The 27,094-nt window shown below is 49.2% G+C and overlaps 1 protein-coding gene across 1 annotated transcript in view; it reads right to left on the minus strand.

The window, feature by feature from the left end:
* The window catches only part of NCOR2 (nuclear receptor corepressor 2), a 258,103-nt gene extending 231,284 nt beyond the window's left edge, over positions 1–26,819 (minus strand). The window contains exon 1 of the mRNA XM_054172985.1: positions 26,518–26,819. The gene's annotated coding sequence lies outside the window, so the exon portion shown is untranslated. The remainder of the gene's footprint in view (positions 1–26,517) is intronic.
* Between the last annotated feature and the right edge of the window lie 275 nt (positions 26,820–27,094).

Here is a 27,094-nt window from a genome sequence, read left to right on the forward strand (position 1 = left end):
TTACAACCTGATTCTCTTAGAACTGCTTGATGCAGTCCGATCCCACGGTGTCTGTGAGCTGCTGGTGTACTCTGGTGGGTACCGCTGTTTCCAGCTGTTGTGCTTCTGCAGAGCAAGACAGGGGAACCTGTGGTCTTTCCAAGACACATGGGAGGTATGATACTCCAAGAGCACCCAAGACATGACCACTACAGGGAAGCACAGATGCACTGGATCTATGTGAAGACTGAATAAGCCCAAATGCCCTGCTGAAATTCCTTGAGGGACAAACATGAAGAATACGATGGAGATAAAGATATATTCTCAGACACACCAGTGCAGCTGAGACAGTGAGAACAATCTGTACTGTGCTTTCAGGAAATCCTCTCTTTTCCATATTCATACTGTTCCAAAAACTCCTACATGACATCCCCTCTAGATAAGTGCAAGCTATTACAGAACTCAGGAAATGCAGACAGAACCTTGAAGGCACTCTCACAGCACATTGAACAAGGTTGATGGTTTATCCACCTGAATTTTTATCTCCCCAGCTTGTCTTTTCTAGCTCCAAATAATACAGAGAGACCTCCAGGGACTTCTTCCATGAGCAATACCCAGTGTCACTGTAAGACCGAGCTCTCAGGACAAACTCAAGTATTAGGGCATGGAAACACACAAAACAGAAAAAGCAGCAGCCAACATCAGGCCCCACCCTGGCTTTAAGCTGGAAGAGGGTAGATTAAGACTGGATATTAGGAAGAAATTCTTTACAGTGAGGGTGCTCAATATTCCCTCCCTGGAGGTGTTCACAGCCAGGTTGGACAGGGCCTTGAGCACCCTGGTCTAGTGGAAGGTGTCCCTGCCTGTGGTGGAGGGCTTGGAACTAGATGATCTTTAAGGTCCCTTCCAACCCAGACCATTCCATGACTCTGATTTCTATACCAAACAACTGCACTTGAAGGAACTGTGCAGCAACAAGCCAACAACAACCCACATGGGGAAACCCTAGGGCTGCAGCAGGACAGAGCCCCCCAGCTCACACCACAGAGCCACTGGGAGCTTGCTCCAGTTACACCAGCAGCAAGCACAACCCACAGCTGCTGGGCTAGCATGCAGAAACCCAGCAGGCTGTGCAAGGAATGAAAAAAATCAATACTAGTCAGATTGTTTGCAAATCTATTTCCCCCCCTCACCTTCCCAGTTTCACCGAGGACAGCTCATTAGGTGCCTGGAGAGCTGCCAGAAATGAATGGGCCTGAGCGAGTGATTCTGCAGTCTGGGCTGCCGGGACCCACACACCGGATAACCAGCACAGCCACAGCCTGCTCTAAGCCTTTCACCAACCCCCTTCTCGACACAGCAGGTGAAAGTGGTGCACACCAAAGATAAAAAGGGTGAATATGATTCAGCCCAACATGCACCTGTCCTCCAGACAAAGCCTACTCCCGGAAGCCAGGCTGTGCCTCTCAGCGCACAAAGCCGGGTCTAAATCTGTCTGTAATAGAGCTTTTCAGGCTGACTGAGCAGTAATGTTCACAAGCTGCTCCCCTCGAGGGAATACTGTATCTTCCTCACTGCATTACCCCAATCAGAAAGATCAGTGAGCAGCTCAAAGGCATCGGTGGAAGAGGCACCACCAATGCGACTCCATTTAGAATCTTTCAGAATATTTTATTCCTCCCTTTGAAAGCGACAGACTAGGTATTTCCACATCTCTTTGAAGTCTGGCACAACAATTCACACCAGTGGACCAAACACCCCATGCTCCTCATGCCTCTTGCTGTGCCAGGTACTGCAGATAGGAGAAAAGGCTCTTTGAAAGCCCCCCAGAATCACCCAAGGCAAAACTACCTCTGCAATCAAAGGCTGAACTCCCAGCCAACGGGGAGCGATTTCTCTTCCTCACAGCAAGCTTTATTTCCATTCCAACTTCTTTATTTTCAGAACGTCTCCTGGAGAATTAAGTGTGGTGCACCTTTATTCCCAAAAAAATCTTTCCTTGGCAAGTGCTGGGTTCCCCCTTTCTGGCAGATGGTGAAATTAAATGCAGCCTCCCTATTTATTTCCTTCGTGCTGTGGATACGCAACATCCTTGCTGAGCTCTGGAAGCAATTCGTAGGTTAGGAAAAATAAAGATTTCTAGCTCCTGCAGAAACAGTGGCTGGTGACAAAAGGGGGAAGGACCAGGTTGGAGAATTTCTCACACTTTATTAAAGTGTGTCCAAGACAAAAAGAACCAACCCAAAGTGACTGAAACAGCTTAATATCAAAAAGGTACTGAGGAGACTGGCTGAAGCATCTTTGCATGCCCAGGACCAGACCCCCTGCCAGGCAAATTCATCAAGCAGACACAAACAAGCATGGACTTTGCTGTTCCACAGTATGGATGCCTCCCAGCAAGGTGCTCAGCACAGCCCAATATTGGAAAAGCAGAGCCCAGGCTGCTGAACTTACCAAACATCTCTGGTCTCAATTCTGAATGCTAGGAGGAGAAGAAAAGAGGGTGGGGGGAGGGGAGAGAAGGAAAAAATCCCTTCCCTTAGTTCAGGCACAAAAGGGGAAAATAACCAACTCAGTCAGTGCTTCCTCCAGTCCGAAGCACAAATTGATAGGATCACACTGATCTAATCCAGAGGGCATTCCCCTGCAGATTATAACAGTCTCAAAGTAGGTCATGCTTGGGCTTGAGTTTCCCAGCAAGCTCGACTCTGACATATTTCTGGAGCGTGTGTAGGTGCATGTGTTTTTCTCCCTTCCCCTGTAGTAGCTCACTGAGCAACACTCATAACCAGAAACCCAAATTAGTTCACAGACAGGAGTGAAGTCTAAGGGCTGGGTGTCTGTTTAAAACAGCAAAAGATGGAGTTATTCCAGCCTGTGACCCTTCTCTCAACACACTGGCCAGATCTGGCAGCTGTTAATGGCCAAGGGCATTCCTCCTGCTTGGGGTTTCCAGGGGATTAGGGCAGGAATACCGACCAGCCAACACAGCCTGCACAGCGGGGAGCCAGTGTGGATGTGAACAGGGCCAGCACTACACTGCTCTTGAGCTGTCCAAGAGAGCAGGGGTATTCAAACCCCAGCTGAAGCAATATGCACTGACATCGTGTCGACACAGGATCCCGTTCCTCCTTCACACTCTCCGTCTCCACACCAGCTTCAGCAAAGAGAGCTCATCTGGCCATGGCTGCCACTCAGCCCCTGCTTTGGGAACAATACTGGGCAAGGTTGCTTATCCAAGCTGAGGCTGGCTCCAGGCTCACTCTCCACCCAGCTAGCCTGAACAAACCAAAAAAAGCATACAAACAAACAAACCCACCAAAACCACACAAACCACCAAAAAAACCCACAACCAGGAGACCTTTGTGAACCTGCATTCTGCACAACTGCAGCCCATACTCCAGGTCCCTTCATTTATCCACCTCAGCACCTCTTTACCTCTCCCCTCCTACATGAACACAAGAGCCACACAGAAGGTATCACAATCAACATTTGCACCCCAGGTCGCTACAAAACAAGGACAAAGCAGAACCGTATCTTTGATTTGTCAGGACAGTCGAGGAGTTCATCCCTATTCCACCCCCTTCATCACCCTGGGAGAGCTACAAAACAACACACCCACCCATACAGAATTGTTTTTACACCCATGCACTCAGAGCCCTTCCTGTAACTTTAATTTCAGATCCTCCCAGCTGTCACAGCGCTTGCCTCATCCTCCGAGGACTACAAATGCAGGCTTTCTTCAGGGTCCTGACCAGTTTATGTGCAGAGTGAGGAAGAGAATTGCATTTGCCAAGGCTATGAATGATTTATCATCACAGTGAATGCAAGAGGAGCGAGGTCCCAGGGCTCGCTGCATGACCGGAATCTCACAGGCGGGCTGCATCTGCAGAGATGTTTGTGTGCGCTCTTCAAATCGTCATTAACCATCAGGACCCTCAAGAGCAGCATTTATTTCCTTGGGATTGTAAGGAAGATGGCTGCTGAGAAAACAGCTGGGCAGGATTTAGCCCCATTATAGCCGTCCGTCTTGTTCCATTCTCCCATCCCTCCACCTCCCAGTTTAATTTGGTACAAAAATAGAGATAATAATAGATATAAAAATATGGGGGGGAAGGAAAAAAAGAGAGAGGGGGAAGTGCAGTACACAGCACAGGCCAGCTGCAGGTCACAGCTCTGACCAGTGGAAGCACATGCAGCTGCACAGGGCAGGTTTTGTATTTCCAAATACTTCCCCACCACCACCACCACCCCTGGGCTTTAGGTACTCATCCCATACTCCAGCTGATGTGTACAGCTCTGTAAGTGGAGATGTTACAAACACACACAAATATACCCACAGTAACAGGTAGCTTTCACCTAGGAAAATGGGCATCAAGTATTCTTAATGAAATGGCTTTGCATTTCCTGGTAGTTCTGTGTTCTCTGGAGAGAGGGCAATTAAACAAGTACACAGAGCAAGAGCTTCAAACTTCACTCCATCTACAAGAGTTCTGCAACAGACTGAAATAAGCAGGAATGCCATCCCATGGACCTGCCCCAAGCCAGCTGCACAGACTGTAACCTAATATTACGCCTCCTGTTAAGGATGTGATACCAAGAGACAAGCATATTTAATACAGCACTCTGTATCTAGGGATTAAAGCAGGATGGATCCAACCATCAATCACTCTGCTCCTCTTTCCCTGCAGGATTACACAGGCCAACTCCACTGCTAGGAAGTATTTATAAAGTATTATTTTCATTCTGGACACTGAAGATTTTTTATAGTTACTATATTCCTGTATTTCCCAAGTACTATATTTCCAACACACATAATCCTCACCTCAAACCCATTCATTAAACAAAGCACTGCTCCCTTGAAAAACAGTCTTGGGATTACCCAGAACTCAGCCTCTCTTTCCCAACAGCTATGTATCCCACCAGTTACCCCAGCAGAGGCTCCTCACAACCAGGAAGAAGGAAATCAGAGCAGAGGAGGAGGAGGATCGGGCAGGGGACAAGCGGCTCTGGAGTAGACCTCTCCTTTTTCCTACACCCCCTGCACTGCACTTGAATCATTTCCTCCTTTCTCCCCAGGCAACCCGTGGATTAGATGCATTAAAGTACAGCAATTACCCTCTTCAATTACCCTAAAGACTCAGGAAGAATAAATTGTTTGCAATGGAGAGCCCTCTTGCCTGCTCCCCATGCGAAGCCCAACCCTGCCTCCATCCTACCAAAATCTGTATGCTCTGCAGACCATGGCCATCACTAAGCAGTCAGCTTTAATTTCCTTGGAGTCCTCCAAAGGCAGCACCGTGGCTCACAGGCAGTTATCTCCCACTGCCTTCGGAGGTTTCATTTCTTCTCTCCCTCTCCCCAACACACAGCCCACGTATCACAAAACGCAAGGAGGAAGAGAAAGGAGCAGTGAAACTTCTCTCCAAAACCGTCTCTTCATTTTGGGCTCACAGATGTGGCATGGCACCAGCCTGCAAAAGAAACCCTCATCCCCACAGCCCACCACAGCTTCTCAGGGCTGTTTGGAGAAACAGCAGCAGACATCAGCTGACACCAGCAATTACATCCAAATAGCAGAGACAAGGTCTGTTATCGATCTGTTCCTAGAGGGAAGGACAAGCTATCCAGTAAAAAGGGGTGTCACGTTATTAAATTCTGAAAGGATAATAACCCAACACAGAGGGCACAGCTGTTACTGCTACACTTCAGCCTTCCTTTCCAAGCCTGACAGGGAGCAAAGATCATCAGAACGCTTCAGTGTTCACCGACAGGCCTAGAAATTGCAGGAATAAATTATCATATCCATATCCAAATTATTGGGCTAAGGGGGCTGCAGCTCTGTTGGCAGGAACTGGCCTGGTGCCACTGCCAGTTGCTCCCAGCAGCTGCTTTAACCTCTTGTTAGCTGCTACCACAGTGCTCCAGCGGAAAAATCAAACCGCTTCAACCTCTCCAAGCTCTACAGCTGTGCCCAAGCAGTTTTAGCAGCAAAGACTTACAACAGCTCACAGAAAAGGCATAAGGGAGGAAGACAGTTCTCCTCTGCAGTAATCTGAGCCCGACATCCTGGTGAGAAACAGTGACAGACAGCTCTGTGCCAAAGCCTGAATCAATTCTGCTGCAAAAAGAAAACATGGCTCAGGTAAGCGAACAAGCCAGGGCTTTTCAACACCAGCAGCTCCAAAGAATAGGAGAGTTTAACCAAGCTGCTGCTGGGGGGTGGGGGGAAATAAAAAATTCTTAAAAGAACCAAGAAGAGTTATCGATTTTTATGAGCTTGGAGTCAAGGGACCCATAAATTATTCACAAGGCAACAGAGATGGCAGATTTCTTGGACATTTCAGCGCCACACTACACATAATTACGAGCTCAGATCACTTGGCCAGACTGTCCCACAATCGAGCCTTTATAAACAGCACAGTGATCTCTGAAACTGATGCCTGAACATGTCACAGGCCACCACCCAGAGCAGTTCTGCAGGGCATGCCAGAGGTTACAGGCAGAGCAGGACAGACAGAGCCACAACAGACACATGGTTTCATAGCATACTTTGGGGATTTTCCACCCCACTACAGACAGCAGGTCTCCCTGTCTGCATTGACAAAATTACAAGCATAACACCACAAATTAGAAATGAATTGCACTCCCATCCCTGCCCAAACAGACTTGGCTGGGGAATCCAAGACCCTCCAATTATCCCAAAAGGCATTTGGAAGTCAAGGTGAGAAGAGCCCCACAGATACCAGTTTTCATCTCGGATGTAAGCCTGGGCACAAAACTTGAACTTCAGAGCTCTGCAGAGCACTCCCAGTTTCACCATAGGCCTCAGGTGCAGCCTCTGGCAACTCATCTCACCAGGCCCTTTGTAAAGTGGAAAGCAACAGTTTCCCTGCCCTTGTGAAGGAAGAACACTGATGTGTCCAGATGCAAGGGCAGCAGAGCCCAGGCAGCCTCAGATGACCAGTTCGCCTGCAGGGATCCACACACCACAGCCGACCTCCAGCGCTGAAAGAGAGCAGCCCCTTAGACCTGCAGAGCTCAAAGTGCCAGGGACACCTAGGATTATCCCACCACAGGGCCAGAAAACCCCAGAGCAAAGAAGTGCTGCTGAGCACGGCTGGCTGAGCTGAGTTGAGCCAGACACTACCTTCCACCAGCTCCAGTAACACCAGCTGCTGGTCCCAGCCAAGACCCAGAGAGCCCCTGGTTGAACCCCTAAACCAGGTGTGATTCCTGAGCATGTACAAGACCTCAGCACTGGAAAGACTCTCACTTATAAAGCAGCAGATTGGAAACTTCATACCAAGGTAAGTTTTTACGTAATCTAGTAGAGGAAGATCAATATTTTCTTTTGTTAAGTAAATCTGGCCACTGTGAAAACACTGGAGCAGCAGTTTAGAAGACAGATTTTATGTTTATGCACACCACCAGAAGCAAGAACAAAGGCAGCTGCCCTTACCCACCACCCCGACACAAACCTCATCTAGGATCCCAAGCCTTTAACTTCCAGGAAAGGAAGCATAAATCTCCCTGTGCTTGTGCAGAAAGAGCTGGAGGTTTTCAGAAGTGGCGGAGTGGAAACAAGCCATTTCTCTTTACCCTTCTCAAATCCCACAGACTCGGATGCTCAGCAAGTTGCCCATAACTGCACTTAACCCCCAGGCAGTGTTGCAGCACTCAAGACACCCAAACTCTTGCAGGTCTGGCGAGCCAAGCGTGGGTTTCCAGCACAAGCCCCACGGGCAGGCAGGGAAGGCAGCAAGTGCCTGTTATTGGAGGCACACTGGGGGAAGGCTCTTCGTGACAGCCGTCTCACACTAATGGCCCCACAGCAGGAGCTGGCAGGCAAAGGCAGCCCCCAGATTTAGCCAGCGCTGCTTGAGTTTCAGATGGTGCAGAACAGCACATTGATCCATTTATCGTCTGTAGGTTGCTATGGAGACCACAAGTCATTGCCACCATCGCCACCCCCCCTCTGCAGACCTCCTCACTGCTTTTCAATTGATAGCTGGGCACTGGGGAAGCATTTGAAGCACCGTGGAAATTAAATCCACACCAGAGAAGCAGGGGATTCAGAGCTGACAGAGCCAAGGGACTTCAGCTTGAGACAGTCTGCCCTGCTCCTCCTCAGTGAGTGAGTCCAAGCACCAAGTCACTGAGAGCCTCCCATGGAATAAGTGTTGCTGGAAATTAATAATAATAAAGTGGGATTTTAATGCCCCTGCTGGGGTTCCCTCTGCCAGTAAGAGCTCACAAGGTAGAAAAGAGGGAAGGCACTCTGCAAATCCATGTGCCAGAACAGGCTTTGGAGGATCCTGAAGCATAAATCCACCAGGGGCAACCGCTAGCAAGCTCCCACCTTTCCAAAGCAGGGTCACATCCAGCAGGATAAAAACTTTCCTGCACAGCAACAAGCCAACCTGCAACTTCTGCACACTACAAGCAGCAGGATGAGAGTGGGTGGATCCAGCAGCAGAACCAACTCAGGCAACTGAACTCGAGCTCAAATACCAGTCAGCTTCTGCTGCCAAAGTCACTCCTCAGTTTGTAGAGGACACAAGCCACCAACTCTGGGAACAGCAGAGCAAGGCCAGACCAGAGCACATCCCATAATCTTACCCTTCAGTTACTTGTTCTCCAACCTCTCCCCCAGGAAGTAAAGGAAACAGTTGAACTGCCTTTGGGGTAAAGGTCCCAGTGGAGGGCACACCTACACAGTCCAGGCTCTATCACCACAAGGCATCTCAGGTGCTGCTGCTTAGCACTATCATTTACCAGAATAAGATATGATCACATTGCCTTCCTCCCACCCCATGTGGGACAGGGAAACAACATCTAGACAACCTGAAGAAAATGGTTTCAAGTCCCACATCTTAGGTTTTGGCTTCTGACTCTACACACAACCACACAAGCAAGTCACCTGCTTAGACATAAGAGTTCAACCCACGTAATTCCCTTGCACTTCAAGCTGAAGCTGCCATGCAGGTGCTGCACTCCTTAATAGCTCATTCCCTGTATACACAAGTGTGGAAGCTTGGTGCTGGCTTTATCTAAAGATCCAAAAGCACATTACCACAAGCACCTGTTTTGGGAGGCCAAAAGGAGATGACCTTTGTGCCATACACAGAGGAAGAGCTGGTGCCAGCAGCTCCCTCCAGTGCGTGGGCTGCTGCCAGAGGAGCCCAGCAGTCAGTCCCAACCCCAGGTACTGGAGCATGAGGACACAGGGCAGGTGGCAGAGCAGAGAAAGGCAGCTGCAGGCTGAAAGCCTTCAGGGAAACTCAAGAAGTGTGGTGTAAATACTGTATGCGCCTGGAGCCAGAAAGCTCAGCGAGGGCTGTGTGTGGCATTTCCTGAAGGTTACCTCTAATAAGTGCTGTCAGCCTGCCAGCCTTCGACTGTCTGCTGAGACCTTCTGCGGGAAGCACAGCATTGCCTGGACCTCTGTGGCATTGTCATAGTCTGTGACACTGAGAGCTTAAAAAAGTCCTCCCACACAGCACAGACAAGGCAAGTCTAGGACACAGGGCAAGCACACACTCCCCCCAAAGGCTGGCAAGGTGGAAGGGCTCCTCTCTTCTTCCCAACACCCAGCTGCATAGCTGCTTGCTGAGCTTCATGTATCTCCCCCTTCCAAAGTCCAGGGCATGGGTGATGAGAGCCATGCCCTTGCAGACCAGCTGCAGCCTGTGCAACTCAGCAGACCCTGCACACACAGCTGCTCAGCCACTGCCACACAGCCGTACCTGGCACCAGCAGACCAGGCAACAGGCAAGACCGCAGAGGCTTGAACACTGTCCTCCATCCTGTGTCAGAGCAATTGGCCAGCAGAGCATGGCAGCAGACGTTTGACTACATTTATTTACTAGCTGGCACGTTTTGGTGCCAGCTTATCCCACTCCTCCCCACTCCTTCACTTTTTCTGATTCACTGGGAACAGAATGAGCACCTTTACCTACTCCTGGGCCTATTTTGGTTCTCAGAGTCAAGTTTACTCACAGCTCTTAGAGACTTTCCAGCCCCATGATTCCACTGAGGTTTGCTCCCTGCTGCTCAAATGACCAACCAAGCTCCTGGTGACACTGAAGCTTCCAACAGTCTCTCCAGCCCAGACACCAAGCTTTCCAGCAAATGCTTTTCTTGCTAAGCCTCTGCAGCCCTCCTGCTCCACCTTTCTTTTTCTTTTCTTGGAGAACCACTCCAAAGGCAGCAATGGGAATAAATAATTGCTATGGGCAATGATCTACCCAGGCAGTAACTAAATTTTGTACCTGGGCAATACACACCAAATAGCAAACACTGCAATTATGAGCAGGGAAGAACTTGGGAGACATCTCAGGGAGAGTTGTTCCAGCTGGGAAAAAGAAGGGGGGGGGGGGGGGGAGAGAGGGGGGAAGATAGAAAAAGAAAAGAAGCCATGTTCATGGCCTCTTTGGTTACGTAAACTTCATTACCATGTCTTTTATCACTGATTAGATAAGCCATTGCTCAAGTTCAAGTTCTGTATCAAGTAAACCATGATAATCCTCTCAGGAATTCCCCATGCCCCAGCTTGAACAGACCTGCAGAAAAGAGCTTAAGGGGTTGCCTTCAGCTTAAAAAAAGAAACCCACACCAGCACACAGCCACATACTTATTTATAGCACAGGCAAATTTGGGGCCTTATAGAGTACTGAAGGCTTATACAGCTCTGTCTGAATAAAGGGATCTACTTCTGTCCTAGTTCATAAATGCCACAAGCTACTACTTGGTCATGCATCACAGAGCTGAACACCAGCCCCAAGACAACCACCCTGCTGAGGAGAATTTCTTGCAGCAATAAGGATCTGGAGGATCAGACCCCCAGAAGCAATTAAACTGATTCACAACCAGCTCCACACACTTCAGGCTGAATTACAGCAACAACAATTTTTCAGGCAGCTGTATATTTTTTTGTTTGTTTGTTTTATTACAGCACAAGATAATTTTGCATCCTTTACTGCTGGTGGCAGAATTACAGTGATTTCAAACAATTATGACCCTGCTTTGGGTGCAAGATTTCAAACTCAAAGACCACCTCCTCCTGTACTTGTACCATCAGGACATCCGGATGTGAACCATCTCTCTCTGTATTTGCTAAGACAGTGATGTGATCCCATCTAGCAACTGGATACATTTGCTAACCACTTAAACATGCACTCTCACACTCTGTGCTGTAACACAAAAGACCATTTCATACATTTCTGGTTGCAAGACGGATGACAGCAATAAGCAGACACACAAACTCTTGCCCTCCTCTCTACGGCTCGGCATCAGGATGCAAATTATCTGGGCCAGCAATTTTATCACAGCATCTTCCAAGGAACCAACTTAGCCTAAAGGCAATGAAGGCCAACATTTGAAGCTTAATACTTTACAGGGCTGCATCTGGCCACCCCCATGCAGCTCAGCTAAGAGCAACCACACGTTGCAAGGGCACAGCCCCAAGCTCTCCCAAGCCTGCGGCTGTCAGAAGATCAAGGGAGGCAGTGGCTATCATCTGAAACTGGGGTTTAAAAAGTAAACTTTCTTCATGTCTGCTTCCTCAGGCAGCCCAACAGGCTCCAGCACTCACAACTTTCTTACTCATTTCAAGCTACCAAGACTTTCATCCCACTGACAGCCCCTCTCAATTAGGGTCTTTCACACATCTGAGCATTTTATGACACTTAAACTAGAAGATGCAGCATATCAAACAAAACACATTTCTCTTCCCCACCAGTAACTTCAAGATCCTCTAGCATCGACTGACAACCCATACCATTGTGGGAAAGGCTGTACTCAGATCAGCTGCTGGAAAACCTCTTCCAAGGTAGCAGCTGAATTCTAATCACGCACCAATTAGCTCAGGAGGATTTGTATGTTTTTCTTTCAGGAAACCTATCTGAGCACAAAACAATACAAACAGATAAAAACAGTTTAAATCTCATTAAAAGCTTTCAAACTGTGTCAAAAGCAAGCCTGAGCAAAACAGGAGCAAGTCTAACTAATTTCACCCCATCAGAAGGAGGGGTTCAGTCCTTTAAACCCCTCTTGCTCTGTCCCTCCACCTCCCAAGGAAGAGTAAGGTAACACAGAGGTCTGGAGTGGCTACAGACCTGTTCAACATCACGCAGCAAGTGAACCCCTGTGCCAAGCCACCCGGGTCCATGCTGTATCTTTCCCACAAGAGGTTTTCCGCACAGCTCTCCTTGGGTTTTTCGCCTCTCGCCTCAAGGCCAGATGCAGATGACCGTGCTTTTTCTGAAGCCAGTGCCAATGAGGCCACTGCATTCGTTATCCAGGAGGATAATGACAGAGTGCAATTCAGTCAACAGCAAATCCTCCCCAGGGAGATGCCCTCTGACCTTCCCTGAGCTGGGGGATGAACGTAGACAGCCAGATCTCAGACAGGCGGCAGAGCTGAGTGAATAATTCCTAATGAATCCTTTCATCTCTTCTTTTGTTTTGGGGAAGGAGGGGGGAGGGAAAAAGTTTGGAACTATCCACCAGCAGAAGACTATTTTCTAGAGCTACTCCAAACCACTGTCACCTGAACCACATTTTTCATGGCTTCTGCTCAGTTCCCAGTGAGCATGAAACACAGGCTGCTGTCTGCAGAGATGCCCCTAGTGCAGAGGGCCAACCTGGAAGGGGAGAGCCAAAGCCATAGAGAGAGCAAGGATGCTCCTGGAAACCTAGCTTAAAATCACCCTTAGGCAAGCAATTGAGACCAAATCTCAGATATCCATTCAAATCACATTTTTGCCAATAAAATTCAGTTCCACTGACACATCAGCAACACATGGAGGGCAAGAAAGTTCATTAAATGAGGCCCGCAGAAACCCAGGACCTTACCACTCTCCACGTGCCATTCAGCCCACACCATCAATTTTCTCCCATTTTCCAAGCCACAAGCTAGAAGGATCCTGAGCATTTGATAAACACAAATTTATTCCTCCCTCCCCCAACAAAAAGAAGCCTTTCCTATTTCTCATGTGTGAGCTCAGCATCTTCTGAACATTCAGTGTCACCCAGAGGTACTAAGGGTGGAAAACCAATTCAAAACCGTGAGAACTCAGAGCTGCTTCACAAACTTGCAGTCACCCACGTGGCACACCCAGGCTTATAGGCACTAGTCTCCATCAGTGTGACAGTACCAGTTTTAGCCATTGCAGTTTTTATCCCCACCTCTCTACCAGGCTTGAAATGAGCCATGTCTGAAGCAGACACTTCCATGGAGCTGCACCAGCATTAACAGGGATTTTACCCTCATCAGCACCTACGTTTTATATTGGGAATAAAAATTACATGGAAGGACCACAGTCGTGGGATGCTCCCTACACTATTACTAGACAAATGAACTGACATGAACCTACACACTTAAATAGAGCTTGGCTGGTGTATTTATATAGATGCCAAATCCCAGGGATATCAATGACAATCTCCTCCCCAGTAAAACCCGATTACAGCACTGGACTCTCTAAAGCCCCCCCGCCATCTCCAACGTCACCCAAGACGTCACAGGGAGCAGGTGGTGAACCCCTCCAGGTGCCCAGCACAGTGGGGGTTGCAATGCCAATGATTAAGCAGATCTTCAAAGGAAGAAAAACAAGAGTCCTAGTCAATGACTGACCAGTGCAATGGCTCAGGCTCCTCTCATGTGCTCCTCTCACAGCACATTTGTTTGCCAAGCTGCCCAAAAGGTTTCAAAGGGTCAAACATGAGGTCATCAACTGCACAGTGATTTCAGCTTCACTAAGAAATACAAAAAGCTGAAACTGCAAGCAAGAAAGGTCCCAGTACTTACAATTAAAGGCTAAAGTAAGTAATGAAAATGCAAATCCTTTCAGTTTAAGCACAGCAGAAGCAGCATCAAGAAACAAAACAACCAAAAATAAAGCCCCCCACAACCCAAGGATCTCATGATTTTTGAAGATCAGAGGTTAGCATGATTTAGTAATCCACCTAAAATTCTGACCAGCCTCAAGAACCAAGAGTGGCTGTGGAAAGCAAAACCTTGCTTTCAGGCTATTTTGAGAAGCACTCACAAGGTTTATCCCAGAAACTGCTTTCTGCCTACTCAGATTTCTCAACTGAACTGATCACATGGTGTTTCGAAGGACTGCTGGAGACACTTGAGAATAGCTGCACTGCCTGCTGCTATCTGCCTGGCACAGGACGGTTTTTAATTGAGGTTGAACTCTTAAGTCCCTGCTGCACTCTGCAGCTCCAATCACTGAAATAATAATTAAACCCAGGAGAAAGAGTGCAAAGTAGCAATGCCTTTAACTAGTGTATTAAGATGAGGAAAACCAAAGGCATGCACAGACATCTCCAGGATGTGCTGTCTTGTTTCAAGCCTGAGGATCTGACCAGATTTTAAACAAAAGCTGGGGGGGCAAAGATCCTGCAGTGCAGTACAGAAACAGGAGAGATGCAGAGAAGTACCCACTTTCAGCTCACCCAGCCCAAAAAGGAAATAAGAGAAGTTTTCCCTGTCCAAGTTTGGAATTTTCCTCCCATGGGAATCAGAGATTATAAAATGAGAGGGAACACAAAGCAAACTAAGTGCATCAGTTCAGAGCCACCCTGCCCAGCTCAGATGGACCTAGGAATTAAACCTGCTAAGGAAACCACCCTGAGGTCAGAGCTGGCTGCAGAGGCTGCTGGTGGATCTGACAACACAGAGGTTCTGCTCTGAAACCTGAGGGGAAAGACTCAGCCTGGAAACGACTCTCCATTAGGTTAATTAGTCAAGTTTGATGTATCCAAGTCGGTTACCATGGTCACAGGGACTGGAGAGTAATGCTTTACACAGATTTCCCTATGTGGGACTGAGGATGGGGGAGCTGTGTCCAGTTCCTCTGGGCCCCTAGCAGGACAGGAACAAGGACCTCACTGCCCCAGGGTGCCCTGGGCTCTGCACAAACACCCCTTTCACCCCGGGCTGGGCTGCTTACAAACGCTTACTGGAAGAGCTCCTTGTCCATAGATCATAGGGCTGCTAAAAATAGCACCAGAGAGCAACCAGGTTAATGACACATCAAGAAGATGCATTTGCACATGGAAATAAACAGAACGCGTGTGAGATCGGCCCTCCACCTGGCTCCTGCTCGCTTTTGAGTGGGGGAACAAACAAAAAGATGCAGTTTTCTCTTAAAAATGCAAAACCCATCTGTCAAAGAAGTGACAGAAAGCTGTCCATCTCTCCAAACACCATGTCAAATACAGCTGAACCTTCTTTATCTGCCCACTGCCTGGGCATTGACTGCTGTGTGTTGCAGCACTTCCCCAAACAAGCAAATGTTTTAAGTGTCATTAGCTTCATTATGATCAACATCACATCAGTTACAAACTCTGTGCTGCAACACACATTGCACAGGAGTGAAAACTGCCACCTCTAGAACAGCAGCAGATTTAGAATAGAAGTGGGAGACAAATAGCAATTTGGAGTCCAGCAGAGCTCTGGTAGAAGAGTGGGTTTAAACTCCCTCGGGAACAGGACCCTCCCCTCTCTCGATTTCTGTTCATCAAGTGCCCGAGCCACGACCAACGCTAGCAGAAGCTGACACAGAGCACAGAGGATGGCAGCCGACCAACTTTCCTCTTCATCAGCTCTCTCCTGGATCTGCAGGCACAAAAACACAGACTACTCAAGTCTCCCAGGGAGCACAAGCAAGGTTCAAGGAATAAAGGCAATGCAGCCAGCAGCCAACACAAAGCAGTAATGGGCACACAGAGGCGATGTGAAAAGCCCAGCCCCTGCTATGGAGGAGCACTCCCAGCCATGTTCTGAACCAAGGCAGGTGATGTCCAACCCACAGAGAAGCAGCAAACCCCACAGACCTTCCCCAGCTGTCCAGACCTTGGCAGGAAAGCACTTAACCTCTACCAAAACTGCCTGAGCAGAACTACTGGCTAATACCACAGCAGGAATCACAGAATCACCAAGGTTGGAAGAGAACTCAAAGATCATCAAGTCCAACCTGTCACCACAGACCTCATGATGGTCTGGATCACCTGAATCAGAACTGTTATATCCCCTGATAACAGGAGACACATCAGAAATAAGCACAGGTCTACACAGAAGAAAAAAAATCTGCTATTTAGAGAAGACATAGGCCTGAAATGCAACCAAGCTGTGTAAATACCAGCCACTATCCCCTGGTCTCCAGCTGTCTGTCCCTTGGCTCTGCATCCCTCATTGCAGCACCTACACTATTCCCAAGGTAGTGCCGACTCGCTCAGGAGCAGCCATTTGGTTCATACATCCCTTCAACTGCTTGAGTCAAAAATAACAGGAGTGAGAAGCACTGAGACAGAAACATGGTGAAGGGCAGTGAGGTGGAAAACTCCTTTAGCCAGTACAACCACCAGCCCCCTCGTATCTCAGGAATATAGCCCGGAAGTCAGCAAGGTGCTGTGAAAAAGGCAGAAGGAATCACCCTTGTTTGACAGCCCCAAACCCATTAAGAGACACAACTCAGTTCCACCTTTCTTAGCAGGTTAATGTTAAGTTGCTACTTGCCCCCCACCCTTCTTCTGCAGATGCCTTAATTGGTTGCTTAATACAGATCTCACAGTTATGCTTATCTCAACACTGGGAGGTGGCCATGTGGTGGGAGTGCAGAACACAGAGAAGACCCATTTGTCTCTGTAACTAATTGTTCTGCCTCCTCAACACACACACCAAATTGACTTGGCAAGACTGCCAGGCAAAGCTGCTGCATTTATTTAGACATTTCTTCTGCTGGCTGGGAGGCTCTGTGAAGCAAACTGCAAATGGCCAGGACAGCACAGGCACCTTTATCAAATGAATGCAAAATGGGAATGAGTGAACATAAGGTCCCAGGTCAGCAGCACTGATAGCCATGCCTTTTACAGTAGGTGTTTCAGCCCCAGCTGATACCAGACTGGCTTAGGAACATTTAGGGATATGTAATCCTCATAGAGCCTATCTATTGTGTACACTAAGAATCATTAGCTGTGTAAACAATAAGAAATTTAACTGAGGGCTTAAGAAAGAAGTTAAGACAAGCAAAGTGATTGAGACAGACTCTGTGGTCAGTCTGTCCCATCAACCATATCAGCCAGCCTAGAGACCATGCACAAAGAAGTTTGGCTAAAGGCCATAGGGAGGAAGAGGATGGACATCCCAAATCACCACTAGGAGACCCCCACACGCATAATGAGCACGTGTGCAGGAGATTTACATATGGAATGAATTCCATAAACTACTATGAATATGCTAATCCTGCCTTAGAACAGTGATGCAAGCAGGTATGGTCTCAATTTTACTGGCTGCGGTACACTCAGGTGGAGCGATCCCCTCTGCGTCCTATGCTGCCTCCTAACACCTCATTGGCCTTGGGAAGTCTTCCTGCTGTACTCAGTAACACAGTTACCTAAAGAAAAATATTCAAGAAGTTCAAAAAGGCAAGTGTGAACAGTCACTCGTTTCTGGCTACAGGCTTCTTTACCCTAGGGATTAGCCTCCATAAAACACAAATAAGTATGTGTAGACTGCCTGATTAAAACACAGGGGAGTGCCTGTGTTAGCCAAACACGTCTAATGCCTCAAGCAGCAACCGGGTAACTCAAGGCTGAAGAGTCGTGCACAGACATGCTCTTCCTAGAACAGCCCCACGCCTGCAGCCAGCCCTCTGACTCTGCACCCATCTTCCAGCTCAGCCCAAGGTTCAAGGTGTTTCCGCATAAAACAAGGAACTGAAGCAAGACAAACACAATAATACATTGTGTGGGGAAGAAAGCCTCCTGCCGAGAAGAAATTCACAGACGTTTAAAAAGCACAACTGAACAAAATACACAAGGAAAAAAGGCAGGGGGGGGAACACACCACAAAAACCCACACACAACCAAGCCACAGATGGAGCTGAAAGTTCTTGTCTCACTGAGATGGCAAAACTCACACTGCCTTTGGCAGGAGAAGCAGGAGCAACCAGGGTGCTCACGTCTGCCTCTGCAGCATGATTCCTCCACCTCTGAGCACACCAAACTCCCCATTTCTCAGCTTTCACCTGCTGCTGGCAGATTTTAAGGACATCCACAGAAGTGCTTTAGATTTCATGAGCACCAGTCTCGGTCAAGACGACACGAATCTTAGATTTCCAGTCACAGAGAACAACACAACCCTTAAGGTGAACACTGACTTCTCTCTCTACTTATGTTTCATAATGCTGGAGAAAACCCAACATCTTGCAGTGTTTCTCAGTTCATCACCACACACAATCCTCAGGAACGCTGCTGACAGCTGGCTGGGTTCTGGACCAAAACCACAGCAGCTCTTTACGTGCATCTCTAGTCATGGCATCTCAAACCACACAGACATCAAAAATGGAAAAAAAAAAAAAACACCACAAAAATTTAGCAGCTACCCTGTCAAGGGAGCAAAGCAAAGCCAAGACTAAAACCTACAAATGAAGAAAAAAGTAACACTAGAGAGGAAGAAGAAAAAAGGGCTGGCTGACACCTCCTATACATGCTGTCAGCAGGATCGTTTGTTCCAAAAGTAAAGATGCTCAATGCATCCAGTGACACGACAACTGCTTCACGGGCCCAACACTGGAGTTCCACAAAAACCTCTGAACATCCTCTGCCTTACAGCTCAGTAAAACACAAGCACTTGTACTTGCTCAGAGCAAGCAAGACACCATGTGCTGCCCCCACCCCCGGAGGATTTTCCACTCTTCACATCCACTCAAGCATCCACTTGGGCTGCAGAGAGGCCTTTCACCCCTCTACCCTTTGCCAGTCATGCTCAGCAGCTCCAGCCACAAGCCCACAGATGTGCTAGCTGCCTAGGTGCCTGTGCCACATCGTGCAAAACCATCTCAACAGCAGCACAGGATCCCAAACAACTTCAGCCAAGCAAGCGCAGAAAGGCAGCGCTAGAGCCTCAGGCCCCCACACACAGCCAGCAGCAACCAGCCTCCTGCACAGCCTGGATACACTCAGGCTGCTTCATCAGCACCTCTCAAAGAAGTAACATTTATTTAAGACTACAAAGCCTTGAATAAGAATACTGATGTCTTTTTCCACTGCCAGTTCAGGGAGCTTTCTCAAAACACTGGATACACAAGATTCCTGCAATGCAGACTCCGCTGCATTGTATTTCTTTGACAGTTTTTAATCACCTCTGGTCTAGCATTTGGAAATTATTATTCACACACCCTCACACAACAGGAACAAGGCTGCAGGGGAACATGAATTTCACTGGCCTGCCTGGTTTTGTCTGTGAACACCACCTCATGTATTACCAAATCAAAACAAGCAGACCAACTTCAGCACAAGGGGGGAAATGAAAGGGCAGACCAGTGACCTAGAAATGAAGCTGAGCCTTTGGTGTGCACTTGAAACCTTGCAGAGGGAAAAAAAAAAGAAGCTGCAACTGCTTTCAAGATGGAAAGTTTGTTAATGGAATTATATGACATGGTACCCACAGAAAAACAAGAGCCTGAGCAAGGTCTTTCCAACAGGAAAAAGTCATCCCCTTCACCAAAGAGAAGAAACTCTTGTGGCAGAGAAGAATGGGAGACAGTTATTTAAGGTCTCAATGCAGGAAAAACACCCCCAGGCAAACGACTGGAGGAACTTCCCAGCTCTGACACCAACCACCACTGCTGTATTACACACCCAAGATTTACATACCAGATGATACCATGACGGTAACAGCAAAGGCTGGACGAGTCAGTAGACAAAGCTTTAGCAGTGGATTGGGAATGTTACAGTCAAAGGTCTCAGCACTGGTCCAAAGCAAACTCACCCTGCCAGGTGTAACTGGTTCAAGGAGGGTGTTAACAAGTTACCTTTGTTCCAGCAAGTTTCAGGCTTGATCAGGTAATGTCCACACCACCACCATAAAACTGGCATAGGATCTGCAACACCCTCTGGCAAGGCTGACAGGAGATGCCATCACATGCCAACATCCAGCCTGGCCTGTGCCTGTACTCCTGGGTAATCTGGTGTAAATCATCAGGGACTCACAGCCCTCACAAAACCATCTCCTTGCAACATCAAGCCAAGGAGATCACGCAGGCTCAGCAGTAAACACTTATGCAGAGCTGCAAAGTGCTTCTGCTATACGAGCCAGGTGCTGCCACCGATAAACCAGGTGCTAGCCGGGGATTCTGCAGCCCTGGGAGCTGCACCTTTGAGAAGCTTGCAGAGGCCAAAGACTTGGCTATTTACAAAGTGATCAAGTAGCACGCAGCTGAGACCTGGTGCTATGAAGTCGTAGTCCTTGGAGCCATTTCATAAGATTTTTAAATATTTTCAGAAGAAAACCAAGTTTCCGTTGTTTGCCACAGCTTGCTAGAAGCCCACACATCCCACAGCACAGAGGAAAGACACCCTCCACCCTTTCCAGCCAGCACTGCACAGCTGGAGGTACAGGCACGTTCTCAGAAAGCTTGACTTCGCCATTCTCCCACTGCACCTCGCTGAAATCCAAGCCCAAGGTTCAGTCCCTCACCCATAGCCTGCTGCAATTATCAGGTCCCAGTTCTTTACACAACCACCTGAGCCCCCAGGCCTTGCAATTACACCCTCCCTGAGGATGACAAAACCTGCCTACCTGGGAGACAGAGTCCTCAAGGGACTGATCGCAGACAAGGGGATGATTCGCACCAGGAAATTTCCCAGGTCCTGTCATCCTCCACCCACAGACTGACACATTTCTTTCACAGTATCACAGTATATTAGAGGTTGGAACCTTCTGCCTTCTTCAGTGTAGAGGCACAGAGGAGGACAATACAAACCACCCTCTTGCCCTAACATGCACAGGACAAACCTTAGCCGTGTTGCTTGGGAAGCTGGTGAGAAATACTCTGGTAGCAGCAAGGAGCACCAGCCCAGAGCCTGCAGAAAACAGGGTTTAGAAGGCATTAGTGTCCTATAGTGGCCATGACATTGGAGTATTTCTTTGGTTTCCAGCTAGTTCCCTGCAGGGGCAGAGAGAAGCACACCTGGACAGCAAGGGTTAACTTCCCACATTAGGGCCAAAATGGCATTTCTGGGCACGGCTGCTCGGTCCAGTGTTCCACCAGGGAAACAATGCTAAATAAAGATTACGCCGAGTGGTATTATGTAAATAATTCTCTTCCACAATGAAAGGATAAACCTCAACTGCTTGGTTAGTTATTAACCCGGGAGCCAGCGCTGCAGAGAGGAAATCCTGCCGGCTCTCCCTCCCTCAACACACGCAGCACCGGGAGAGCCTCGGCCAGGACGGCAGCTTCCAGAGACAATAACCACACCGTCCCCAACCTCCCCGGGCGCTGACACTCTCCCTCAGACTACTTTCCACAGGAGAAAATAATTTGGGCCCCACCATGTTGTCTCTTCCCAGGGCAGCCCCTCTCCTCTTGTCTTCATTGCTGCCGTTGAGGCTGGACTTGGGCCCCTTCCTCATCAGCTGCCACCTCCTCCTCCTCCTCCCAACAGTCCAGGACACAGAGGGCTGCTTGCCCTTTGATGGGAACACACTCCTCACCACATCCTCCTCTTGAAGACCTTTTCTTCCTCTTATAGGCTGAACCTCCTGAAGGCTACCTTTGCCCGCACATCTGACCAGAACAACTTACTCGACCTTTCTGCATCCACCTCCCCCTGCAACCTTCCTCCCCCCTTGTCCTCACATCTGAATGCTTTATGTTTGTCACAGCATTTTCAATCTGTCAGCAATCCATCCATCTGCTGCCTCCTGGGTTTTTAACGCCATGCACCATTCTGGGATACAGCCTTGCATAAAGCTCTTGGTGGAAAATGAAGCTGTACCTCATTTGGAAACCAAACCAGCGTTGAGATCATTTCTTTCCACAGTGCTGGGGTGTTTCAAAGGCTGGCTTCTTCCCTACAGCTAGCAGAAAAGCCATGATGCTATCCAGTCTAAAATAAACATTATGGGAGCGGCGATAAGGGGAAATATTTCAGCTGACTAAGAGTAATGTGGGTTCAAATCCAAGCGTAAGCTGATATTGCTTGTAATTTGTTCCTGAGCCAAAAACAGGCTGAGAGTGGAAAAAAAATGGAAGGCATTAAACAACAAGCAGCGTACTCAGCGACTCTGGAAAACTTCAGCATTTCCATTTATGTTATTATTTTTTTAAATAACCTTCAGTTTCACGGATCATAAAGTTAATTTGGGGCTAACTTCCTTCTCTAACTAGACAAAGCTGCTATCCTTCACATTCGTTAATGTTTGTTCAGTGCTCCACAGCTATAAAGCGCTTGAGAGCACTAACCATTATCAGCCTTCTCCATGCCACCCAGCAGGCACATATCCGTGCCAGTTGCTTTGCTCTCCCTGTGTCATCGTCCCCTGCCATGCCCCAGCCCTCTTCCAACTGTGGTAGCCATCATGGCCACAGCCATCTAGCTCCATCTTCATCCCTTTTCTTCAGCAACGCCCAGCTCTCTCAAGCTTTCAGAGATCCTACCTGGACATCTCCAAGACAAATTTGGATCAGTGTCCAAGCACACACTGTTAGCAGTGTGGTCCACAGCTACAGCCACAACCATGTCCCATCTCTGAACTTCCCACCATGAAAGTGGCAGGGGTAGCAACACCATGAATGGAGCACCTGCTGAACAGAAACCACCTCTCCTCAGGTCCTCTCCTCACTGTTAAGTAAGGGACAATCCACATGCCCAAAAGTCCAATTTCCAGAGGCAGGTTTTCAGAGAGGGAGAGCCAGTGGCCTTGAGAAGGGAAGTGACAAGTGGAGTGGGCAGAAGGACAGAGGATGCAATCCAGATTTCACAATTCCCAGTGCAGTCCCACTGCTGCCTCCTGTGCAAGTCAGGGTTCACTTCCTAAAACTGCCAAATCACTCATTTCCTTCTGCTCCTCTGTCCCTCCTCCCCTTCCTACCAGATCCCTCCCTTACTCTGACCAAGCTCTTGTAGGCATTTCTGACATCTTTTATTCTGGAGCTCCAATTCCCCTCTTCAATCTTTTTTTAAGCAAGCATCTCTGCTCTAGCTGTGCTCATTAAGTGAGAGGCATTTCCATTTTCTGCTGCGACATAAAAATCTGTCCCTTCAACACTACAGGGCAACTCAAAGGTGCTGGCACACAGGTGTCAGAGTAAGCTCTCCACCACTTCCCAATGTCAATAGACAGCAAGGGTCCTTCAAATCCATGCAAGAGCCTGTGCCACAGCATCCCAGATGAATATCCATGACCTCACAAAGCCCAGCTCCTTAAGCAGCTGCAAAAGCCTCAGTCACTAATCACAGAGGCGACTGGGTGCTGCTGTATCTCATTTCTAGCTCCATTAGAGCTGACCCTGCTCTCCACTGAATCTCTGTGCAAAGACTAAAGCAAGTCACGATTTGCAACTGCACAAAGATAAGAGTCCTTTTAAGAACACATTGCCCTGGATTTCCATCTTCCATTTCCCAGCATCTAGCCTCAGTCTGTACTGAAGGGGTTCACTGCTTGCTGGCACAAAACCCAAGAGGGAAGCAGGGCTTTACCACCAGGAGTAACGAGCCCTCACACTGAGCAGGCAGAGCACTCGCGGGGAAAGAGTCTCCTCTTCACCAGCTCTCCTGCAGACTCACTCTGACACATTGAACTGCATATAACCCTCCTGGCCTCAATTTTCAGACATGTCAAGTGATCTGGTCAGAATGAGACTTCAGGTTAGGGACGGGGAAGTACTGCACACCAAATGGGTGTTCTCAAACCTACGTGCCTTCATGACTGCTTCCCAAATCAGCTGCGCAAAACCCACTTCTGGAAGTTGACCAATTTAATCCTCCTTTCCTATTTACTCATCTAGACACTGGGGAGAACATAACTTTACTCTTCTCCAAAGGGCTGTGAAAAGGACACTATGTCACACATGTAAATTATGGTTGACTTGAAGCAGTTTTTTCCCCAGAATGACCTGACCGTAAACAGGACTGTATTTCAGAGGCCATTAACAACTAGAACCAGCAGCAAGGGGAACACCAAGAGCCATCAAGAGGACAAATAATTTAAAGCCATGTCATAAAAGATGAAGACATCTACGACCCAATTCCAGCCAGCACAGTCCAGAGCTGCCGTGGAGATGAGGCGGGCAGCTCACTTAACATGGGTAGCTATCAGCAGAGCTGCATGCATGCCTGCAGTGCCAATCATAACTAAACTGCCTGAACCAGACTGGATCTCCTAATTGCAAGACGTGAAAACAACCTGAACCAAACCCTCTTTGGATTTAGCGCAGGATGGCTCCAGGGAGTGGCACAACCTCCACTGGAGGCAAGTTGGTTCCAATCCAACCACAGCCATTAGCAAGTGAAAGGTATTGCCAAGCAGCAGCTGTTCAGTGGCTTGCATGAAACAAGTTTATGGTTTCAGTCCAGATCCCATTGTGAAAAAATGCCAGTCACCTCCCTGCTGCTCAAAGGTGTGAAGGCAGAAGCATCCACCCACCTCTCCAGAGCTGGAGATGCCAGCGTAGGAGGCGTTCCCATACGAGCATGGTACCAGCTCTGCAGAGCTGGCCCTGACCTCCACAGGGTTTTCAGAACCAGGTATGTTTTGCAACTTGGCAGAAACACACAACTAAATAACTGAAACCACCACCCACATGAAGCCAGAAGAACAAAGTACCAGTGTTTTCCTGCCCCAGACATGTGCGTGCCCCATCCCCTCTCTCGCACCAAAAATAGCTTCTACTTTTTCCCTTTTGGCAACAACAAACCAAGGTTTGAGTGCATTTGCTTTCAATAAACTAAACGCATTTTGCAAGAGTCTCTCTCATACTGAAACTTACTCAACTAATGTTATAAAATATTGCCACTCACAGAACTTTCCTCTCATGGCATCCTGGGACTCATCCCCAAACACTTTGTGAGCCTTGCTCAGTGTATTCCCTACCTGAGGCAGACCCAGGCACAGGGGAAGCTGAGCCAGGTCCCAAAGTCACTCCACAAGTCCACAGTGAAATTTACTTAAGTACAACTTCCCTAAAGCCACCCCGGAAAGCACAGCTTCACTAAAGCTCTCCAGTAGTTTTGTCACCACTCACTGGAAGTACTCACCCAGCTGTCTCAACTCATACTCCTCCCCTTTATGAACTACCAGTAGTACCAAACCTTCATTTGTAAAACACGTGGCAAACTAAAAACAACCTCGTTGATAAAACCCTAAATGGGAAACCTCTCACCCTGCACAGCCACGGAGCACCAGCAGACCATTGCATCCACCAAAGCCACATTAAAAATACCAGATTCAGCAAAACCCTGATGTTTTCAAGGATTCAGAGCAGCAGTCTCTGCTTCGTGTGGATACTGAAGGAGAGGTCGCAGAAAGAGTTCAAGCGATAAACGCCTGTGAACCGAAAGGGCAGCATTAGGAAACACCCATTGCCCAGGTCACCTCCAGCAGCACCCTCCTCTCAGGCAAATTCTTCAGCTGACCCAAAACACAAAGTTCAGGGAGTAGCCAGCCTCCAGCACAGGCAGAAGCACCCGCAGTCTTCACGGACGAGGTTCAAAGTGGTGGAAGAAGGGATGTGTTCCTTGGGTCAACAGAGTCCCTCGCCCCAGGTAGTGAAAGCCCCAGGAGGGCCACAGCCGTGTAGGTTTTGCTGCTTCAGTGGCTTTGGCAGCAGCCCACATGGCAGGCAGCTGCCTGCACCCACTGCAGCCTGCTCTTTGTGCATTGTCAGGGCAAGGGAGCAGAAGGCACAGCCGAGGGAGAAGAGGGAACAGGAAATTATCAGAATCGACAGGGGGAAAAAAATAATCACTCCAGAGACTGCAGCTGGGCTTTAGAGAAACATACACTTGTTGCCTGCAGACACCAGCCCCGTTTCCCCACCGTAAATATTTACACGCCACTAAACGCCACACAAGTGAGCTACGCGCTCAGCCCGCCGCTGGCCATGCCCAGGACCCATAGCCCAGTCGCCAGCACACAGATGGCATCCTCCTGGGGCAGCAAGGCTGGGTTTCCCACCCAGCGATGAACAACTCCCTGGATGACCACCAATTACCCCCTAACAGTACCGCTTCCACACGGGTCCGTAGGGCAGGAGCCAAAAAAATGATGCAGAAGTGGAAGAAGAAATCATAACATGGAAGGGAGCATGAAGAGGCCCTTGGAGTGACCCCCACCTTGCAGACAGGGACGTCCCAGCTACTTTGCAAAATGTGTGGCGTTACCCCCCACTATCCCCGGACCCCGCGGCTCCCCGGGGAGCGCTTCCCCTTGAAGGGGAAAAAAAAAAAGGGGGCAAAACCAAAAAACAACCAACAAAATAAGAAAAACAACAGAAAGCAGAAAGTTTCTCACCCAGCCAGCAGCTCCAGCAGCACATTTTCATCTTTACGTAACGGCGGCCGCCCGCACCCCTACCTGCCAGGGAGCGGCCCCCGGTCCAGCCCGACCCCCACCCGAGCGGAGCGACCGCAGCCTAACAGCGGGGGAGTCCCCGCCGGCCCCGGGCCCGCTCCGGGCAGCGCCACGCCCGGGGCAGACCCCTTCGAAGCCCCGCTTCCCTCCTCTCCTCGCCTTACCTAATCCCGCCGGCAGCTGCCGCCCCCCATCGCCGCCGCCGACCGCCGTTCCCTCCTCGCCTCCTGCTTCAGCGGCCGGCGGGGCAGCGCTGGGCGCGGGGCCCCGGCCCCGCCATCTGCGCCGTGTTTATAAATCCAGAGCCATGGGGCTGTCCGGCGGTTGCTCCGTTTGTCGGGGTGTGTGTGCGCGTCTGTCTGTCTGTTCGTCCGCCCGCCCGTGGGGCCGGGCCGTGCCGCCCCTCCGCCGCAGCGCTGGCCCAGCAGCGCCCTGCCCTGCCGAGCACGGCGGGAGGCGGCGGCGGTCCCTCGGGCCGCCCCACGGCAGCCACGGCGGCCGGGCGAGGCGGGGCGGAGCGGGGCAGGACGGGGCCGCCCGCGCCTCTTAAAGGAGCCGCGAACCACCCGCAACGGCACCGCCGAGCACCCGGCGGGAGAGCAGCGAGGGGCGGGCGGAGCGCAGCGGGTTCCTGCTGTCCCTTGCAAGGTGTCGGGGCTACAAACTATATCCGTGTCACCAGCTCTGCTTGTGCCATTGGTCATATTGGTGCCGCTGGTTGTACTGGTGCTGCCAGCTGTA

This window comes from Dryobates pubescens, chromosome 25 (genome assembly GCF_014839835.1).
Source record: "Dryobates pubescens isolate bDryPub1 chromosome 25, bDryPub1.pri, whole genome shotgun sequence".
NCBI classification, from domain to species: domain Eukaryota; kingdom Metazoa; phylum Chordata; class Aves; order Piciformes; family Picidae; genus Dryobates; species Dryobates pubescens.